Genomic DNA, 8,464 nt, shown 5'->3' on the forward strand with positions numbered 1-8,464 from the left:
ATCCTTGGCTCTATGGAAACAAAGTTTTAGAGAGGCCATTGTGATCCTAAGAAAGGAGACATGGATGATGGTATTGGGGTGGCTATAACAATCTGGGTAAGACAGTTGTGAAAATGATCGACAACTCAAGGTAGAATGGAGGGAGGGAACATAGTGAAAACATATTTAGGATCCAGCTCCTAATCTATCAATAGATATGATGACAAACTGACTGTGAAGATTTAAGAGAAGTTCCTATGAGAGTGACAGGTGACTCTGGCAGCACATTTTGATTATTTTGAAAATGGGTGAGGCAGGTATAAACCATAGATTGTTGTTGCTCAGTTATGTCCGACCCTGCGACCCTAGGGACTGCAGCACACCAGGCTTCCCTGACCTTCACCAACTCCCAGAGTTTGCTCAAGCTTATGTTCATTGAGTCGATGATGCCATCCCACCATCTCATCCTCTGTCATCCCCTTCTCCTCCTGCCTTCAATCTTTCCCAGCATCAGAGTCTTTTCCCAATGAGTCAGGTGGCGCAAGTATTGGAGTTTCAGTTTCAGCATCAGTCCTTCCAATGAATAATCAGAGTTGATTTCTTTTAGGATTGATTGATGGATCTCCTTGCAGTCCAAGGCACTCTCAGGAGTCTTCTCCAACACCATAGCTCAAAAGCATCAATTCTTTGGCACTTAGCTTTCTTTATGGTCCAACTCTCACGTCCATACATGACTAATGGAAAAAACAAAGCTTTAACTAGACGGACCTTTGTTGGTAAAGTACTGTCTCTGCTTTTTAATACGCTGTCTCTCATATCACCTAATTACAGATAACCTGAATCGTTGGCGTCAAGACGGTGCTGGAAATAGATGAGATGACCAGGAGGGCAGAATGGAGACAAGGATTTAACACAGTGGAACACCAGCATTTGAGGAGAGGAAGAAGGCAGGGGAGGAGGAGCTGACAAAGAAGGTTAAGAAGGTTTTATCTGAGAGGTAAGCAATTCAAAGAGAGTGGCTGTAGTTAATAAGACATTAGCAGATTAACTGGTTAATTACCACCTAATGAAGTGTATTATCACCTAAGAGAAGTCTGAAGGAATAGAAACTAACAGATATCACCTGGGAGTTGAGAAGAGTGGAGAAAGATAAATCCCAAAGAGCCCCAGGTAGGCAGGGAGCAGCACAAAGACCCCAGGTGAACAGGTTTGTGTAGGAAGAGTGAGAAACCCAGAACTAATTAGCATCCCTCTCTCCTCCATCAATTTCTTGGTGCTGAGCAGGGGACACGCTTTTTATTCCTCCACAAAACAGTGTTTCTTTTCTTCCAGCATTACTTATCTGCCCTCCCCTCTCACCACCCAGACCCACAGAGGAACAGAAAACACCATGAGCTTTACCTTTACTAAACTTGTTACCAAACACATTTTAATAGCTTTAAATATTTTACCTCGAGAAACTACTAGAGAAATAAAAACAAAGCAAAAAGTGAGTGGAACAGAGGGACAGAACTCTGCAAAAATAGCAAGAGAGCAGTGTGTTAGTTACTGTTCTCCTTGAGATATAAATCAGTCCAGGATAGCTCTCGCTCAGCCCCCTTCCTCTGAGGATCTATGAGATGCCTGGGGAAGTTTCCTTACTTGGGTTGGGTCCTGAATCAAATGATTCCTTTTTTAAACCCAAGGTTACTTCTGCTGCTGGCTCTTGCACGCATGCAATTCTCAGTTTCTTTCTTCCGTTTTTTTTGGTTGTTGTTTAAAAAAATGTATTTACTGAGATAAAATTCCCATACCTTCCAAGTCACTCACTTAAAATGGACAATTCAGTGGTTACAGTATATTCCCAGAGCTGTGCAGTCATCACCATCACCTAAGTTAAGAAATGTTATCACCCCACAAAAAGAAACCTCAGATCCCGTTAGCAGTCATTGTTTATCTATAATGACTCCCCCCCACCCCCAACTGCACCAGTGCTAGGAAACCACTAATCTACTTTCAGTCTGTACTGATTTGCCTATTCTGGACAACTCATGTTAATGGAATCACATCATTTGTGGTCTTTTGTCACTGTTTTCTTTCACTCAGCGTGCTATTTTTAAGGTTCACCATGGTGTAGCATCTATCTTTCCTTTTATCTGGCCAAATAATATTTCATTGCATGGATACACCAAAATTTTGTTTTCCCACTCATCAGGTGATGGGCCTTTGGGTTGCTTCCACTTTTTCACTATGTTCTTGTTGCCAAGAACATTCATGCACAAGTGTTTGTAAGGATACACGTTTTCATTCCTCTTGGGTATGTACCTAGGAGTGGAACTACCATGCTAAGTTGCTTCAGCCCTATCCAACTCTTTAAGACCCTCTGGACTGTAGCTTACCAGGCCTCACTGTCCATGGGATTTTTCAGGCAAGAATCCTGGAGCGGGTTGCTATTTCTTTCTCCAGGGGATCTTCCTGACACAGGGATCGAACCTGTGCCTCTTAAGTCTCCTGCGATGGCAGGTGGGTTCTTTACCACTAGCATTAGCTTTGTGTTTAATCTTGTAAGAAACTGCCAGCCTGCTTCCCAAAGCAGCTGCACCATTTTCCAACCCACCAGCACTGTAGGAGCGTCCTGATTTCTCTACATCCTCACCAGTACTTGTTAATCACCTTTTTGATTCTCAGTTTCTTCTTATCAGAACCTTCTGCTTTCCTGTCTGGATAGGAGTGTAGGACCCAACGAAGCTGCCAACTCTGTTACTCCTGAGCCCTGTGGACAAGAAAAGCAAGCCCCTTTTGGGAATTCCCTGGTGGTCCAGTAGTTAGGACTCAGCACGTTCACTGCCACAGCCAGGGCTCAGTCCCTGGTTGGGGAGCCAAGAACCACGTAGAGCCCTATACCAAGGTCACAAGTTTGGAGCCTTACACCAAGGTCAGAGGACAACAATTTCCAGAATTAACCAAGCTCCTTAGCAACAGTTGCCATGAGCATCCTGATCTAAACCAGCCAGTCTCCTGATGTCATATTAGGTAAAATACCCACTCTATTACCCACCATATACCATCCTAACCAATTACCTAATGCCACCCTTCCAATAGGAATTTTCTCTGTCTTGAGGCTATAAAAATTGGTTGTGTGTGTGTGTGTCAGTAGCTCAGTCGTGTCCGACTCTTTGCCACCCCATGGACTATAACCCGTCAGGCTCCTCTGTCCATGAGATTCTCCAGGCAAGAATACTGCAGTGGGCTGCCATTTCCTTCTCCAGGAAAAATTGGCTACTAGCCCACAAAAGGTGTCAGCTCTCCCTCAAGCCAGCTCGCTGTTCTAACAGCGTCTCCCACTCTAATAAACTGTTCTCTTTTTCTGCCTCATATCTGGAAATTCTTTCCCAACCCTTGCTAAGACCATGACAAACCCTGCAAGCCAAGTGGGGCAGCCAAAACAAAATTAATTAATTTAATTAATTAATTTTTAAAAAGAAAGAAAAACAAGTCCTATTGTAATATCTGAAAATTCCACTGCTAGGCTACGGGCCAGCCTACACTGAACAGCCTGGAGGAGGGCATGGCAACCCACTCCAGTATTCTTGCCTGGAGAATCCCACGGACAGAGGAGCCTGGCGGGCTACAGCGCATGGGGTTGCAGAGTCGAACACAACTGAAACAACTTAGCATACAGGCACGCTGACCGGGCCTCCCTGTCTTCATCCTTCCTGAGGTCCTCTTTCTCTGGTTCCCTAGGCGGAGGGGCTGGGGTGCTATCCTGTCCTCCCCCACCAATCAGTCCCCTTATTTTCCTTGCCCCTTCAGGGTTGTGGCTCCTCCAATTCCTCTCCTCTTGGTTGTGACAATAGAGCCACTTTTGATCTCCCCTAATATGTAAATGGATCCAAGTTCCCTCTCTCATAATCTGCTTTCCATAGGTCCACTCCTGTCTATTCCATTTGTCTAATGTATGTTAGTTAGTTGGGTGTTAAGACTTTCTTGGTTTGCTAAAATTCTTCCCCTTTCCTTCAATTTTGTTTTTATTTTCATTATATATTTATTTTAGCCTACACGGGTCATACTACATAGTTTTGTATCCTTCTTACCTTAAACTCTTTGAAAGCATAATTTTTAAAAATTGAAGTATAGTTTATTTGGGCTTCCCCTGTGGCTCAGTGGTAAAAAAGATTCTGCCTGAAATACAGGAACCACAGGAAATGCAGGTTTGAGCCCTGGGTCAGGAAGATCCCCTGGAAAAGGAAATGGCAAACTGCTCTAGTATTCTTGCCTGGAAAATCCCATGGACAGAGGAGCCTGGCGGGCTACAGTCATACAGTTGCGAAGAGTTAGATATGTCTGATGCCACTGAGGATGTATGCACACATAGTTGATTTAGAATGTGTTAATTTCTGCTGTACAACAAAGTGATTCAGTTTTTTATATATGTACATTTAATATATGTACATATTATATATACGTACATCTTGTATATACATTCTTTTCCATTACAATCTATTATAGGATAGAGAGTATAGTTCCCTATGCTTTACACTAGGATCTGGTTTTTATGCAAGCATAATTTTTAATTGCTCCCATTTTTGTGTTAACTTCCAAGTTATCCAGATTATATCTCTTTGCAAAACAAAATATCAATTTGAAATCTATTTAACATAGCAGTTAACAACTTATCTGTAGAGGAATCATATGCATTCATTTCTAGGCATTGATTTCAAAGGAGACCAAACCATCAATCCTAAAGGAAATCAACCCTGAATATTCATTGGACAGACTGATGCTGAAGCTGAAGCTCCAGTACGTTGGCCACCTGATGCGAAGAGAAGACTCATTGGAAAAGACCCTGATGCTGGGAAAGATTGAGGGCAGGAAGACAAGGGGACGACAGAGGATGGGATGCCTGGATGGCATCAGTGACTCAACGGGCATGAATTTGAGCAAGTTCCCGAAGATGGTGAAGGACAGGAAAGCCTGGTGTGCTGCAGTCCATGGAGTCACAAAGAGTCAGACATGACTGAGGGACTGAACAACAGCAACAGTTGATTACGAAATCTCTCTCTTGTGCATTAAATTGCATCCTCCCTCCCCCGACCCCAAAATATTTTGGAGTTCTAACCCCCTTATCTCAGAATGTGACCTTATATGGAAGTAAGTTCTTTACAGAGGTAATCAAGTTACAATGAGGTCATTCGGCTGGATTCTCATCCAGGATGACTGGTGTCCTCATGAAAAAGGGGAAATCTGAACACAGAGACCGACACACACAGGAAGAAGTGAAGAAGGGAAGATAAAGACAGAGAGCAAGGTGGTGCAGGAGAAACCAAGCAATGCCAAAGATTGCCGCTAAAGCCTCAGAAGCTAGGAGCACGAGGCACGGGGCAGATTCCCCCATACAGCTCTCGAAAGGCAACCTACCCCATCTTTGTCTCGGATCTCTTGCCTCCAGAACCGTGAGACAATAAATATTTGTTGTTTAAGCCATTCGGTTTGTGGTACTTTGTTACAGCAGCCTTAACAAGCGAATACATTATCTGTTGTCAAGAACTGTAAGAAGATGATTATTTAGATCATCTTAGACCCAAACAGCTATCACAAAATACTGCCATCAGGGTTTTGCAGTTCCCCTGTTTGAATCTTGGAAACAGTTCCCAGGGTTATGCTCTAGGTCATCTCATTCAGGTGGGTCAGTAACATGACAGCAAAGAGTAGCTGATGACATCTGAGGAAGAATAGTTAGCTTCTGCACATTCAGGATGACTTCACTGATCCATGATTTCAAAGTTTTCCGCGCTCCCCCAAATCTTTTTATTATAGAAAATTTCTAAAAGGAGTATAATGAGTTTACTTAACTATCAGGCATGATGTTAGTCTCGCAGGGTCAGTTTGATTCCTCCACTCAAATCCCCCACGTCAAATTACTTTGAAGAAAATCTCAGGCTTTATATCATTTTAAAGCAGCTTTTTTGAGAACTAATTGACATGTCTTATAGTTTGCCTACTTAGTGCACAAGTCAATGGTTTTTAGTATATTTACAGCATTGCACAACCATTGCCATAATCTGATTTTAGAACATTTTCATCATCCCAAAAAGAAATCCTGTATTCATTGGCTGTCATTTTCTATTCTTCCCTCAGTATCTCCATTTTATGTCATTTTATCCATAAGTATTTCATAGACACTTATACAAAGATAGGAACTATTTTAAAAATACATACAATATCATTTAGTGCACAGTGAAATTTTAAATAATGATTATTTAATATCAAAGATAAAATCTATGGGCACATTTACTTGATTATTCTCTATATGTTTTTCACTTTGCTCAAATCAGAAGTCAAATAAAATCTTCACATTGCACACTTCAGTTGCTTGATATTATGTTCGTTTTCTTTTCAACTGTAGGTCATGCCTCAAACTCTCTCTCTTTTTTCTTACAAATTTTTGTTGATGAAACCAGGTTATTTGTTTTGTAAAGTTTACTAGGGTCCAAAATTTTCTGACTATATCCTTGTGTCATTGTTTACCATGTTCCATTGTCCCATGTGTTTCCTATAAAGTGGTAGTTGAATTTTAATGGGGTTTTAAACCCTTAAAATGATTTTTGTTTGTTTAGATAAGATTTTTTCATAGGTGGAAATGTGTCAAACTGACACCTTAGATGAGTTTTCTTTTACTATGAAATATATTATTCACTGCTATAGTGAATAAAAATTATATTTTAGAGAAGAAGAAGAAAATGAATATCCAGCATCCATCACAAAAGGTAAAAAGCAATAGAGTATCGCCAATAACTAATGAAATCTCTTTTCACCCCATTCTAGGGATAAGCGTTATTCTGACTTTTTTATTTTTGGCCATGCTGGGTCTTCGTTGGTAGGTGGTCTTTTCTCTAGTAACAGTGAGCAGGGCTACTCCTTGTTGAGATGTGAGGATTTCTCACTGTGGTGGCTGCCCTTGTTGGGAAGCACAGGTTCTACGAGCTCCAGCCTCATCCACTGTGGCCTTTGTTGTCCAGAAACATGAGGGATCTTCCCGGACCAGGAATCGAACCTGTGTTCCCTGCACTGGCAGGCGGATTTTTATCCACTGTTCCACCAGGGATATCCAATCCTGACAGCTATTCCTTCACTTTCTTTATACCCCTTATGAGTATATTCCTAAAGAGAATATTGCTTGGTTTGCCTTCATTACTCTATGACCTGCTTTCTCTCCCTCTCAACATGATGCTTTTGAGATTCATCCACGCCATTTCTTGTAACCGTAGTTCATTCATTTTCACTGGTATACGGTCAGTATGTTAGATGAATAGACTCCACGTTATCTTTTTGTTAGCAGGCATTTGGATTGTCTCCAGGTTTTTGACATTAGGAATGATCATGCAGTGAACACTCTTGTCATATCTCCCAGTGCATGTGTACAAACTTTCTCTAAGGTGTATGTATGTCCGGGGTGAAACTTCAGTGTAAGATGTGCAGATGCTCAACATCAGTAATCGATGGCTAATTATTGTCCAAAGTGTTTATACCAATTTAGACTCCTGCTAGCAGTTGACAAGAGTTACCCATTGATTCGAATTCTTGCTAATGTTTGGTATTGGCAGATTTTGCCAGTTGGTGGGTTTGAATTCTCTTATTGATAAAAGACGAGTAAAACTGTACTATATGTAGTCGATATTTCAACTGAATTCACAGGAATCCTATTCCAACACTCCTTCTGCTTGTCCCTTATTTTCAGCAAACCACAGCACTTTGTATTTTTAAAGTGCCATTGCTCAAGGCTATGGTTTTCCCAGTGGTCATGTATGGATGCGAGAGTTGGACTGTGAAGAAAGCTGAGCACCAAAGAATTGATGCTTTTGAGCTATGGTGTTGGAGAAGACTCGAGAGTCCCCTGGACTGCAAGGAGATCCAACCAGTCCATCCTAAAGGAGATCAGTCCTGGGTGTTCATTGGAAGGACTGATGCTGAAACTGAAACTCCAATACTTTGGCCACCTCATGTGAAGAGTTGACTCATTGGAAAAGACCCTGATGCTGGGAGGGATTGGGGGCAGGAGGAGAAGGGGACGACAGAGGATGAGATGGCTGAATGGCATCACCGACTCGATGGACATGAGTTTGAGTAAACTCTGGGAGTTGGTGATGGACAGGGAGGCCTGGCGTGCTGCGATTCATGGGGTCGCAAAGAGTCGGACACGAGTGAGCAACTGAACTGACTGGCTGACTGAAGGCATTTCACCTATAGTCATTGAGAATATGTCGCAGTTTTTGAGGAGGGAGAGAGATTAGTGTAATTTAAGAGCTGGAAAGACACTCATGAGATGAAGGACTACTGTGCAGCATAGCTATGCGTAGCTAAGCATTACGGTGATAAGAATCCTGATAAAATAGATTCTCTGTAGGGCCAGTATGGGCTTCTCTGGTGGCTCAGTGGTAAAGAATCCACCTGCCAAGCAGAAGATGTGAGTATGATCCCTGGGTCTGCAAGATCCCCTGGAGAAGGA

This window comes from Dama dama, chromosome 30, assembly GCF_033118175.1.
Source record: "Dama dama isolate Ldn47 chromosome 30, ASM3311817v1, whole genome shotgun sequence".
NCBI lineage: Eukaryota > Metazoa > Chordata > Mammalia > Artiodactyla > Cervidae > Dama > Dama dama.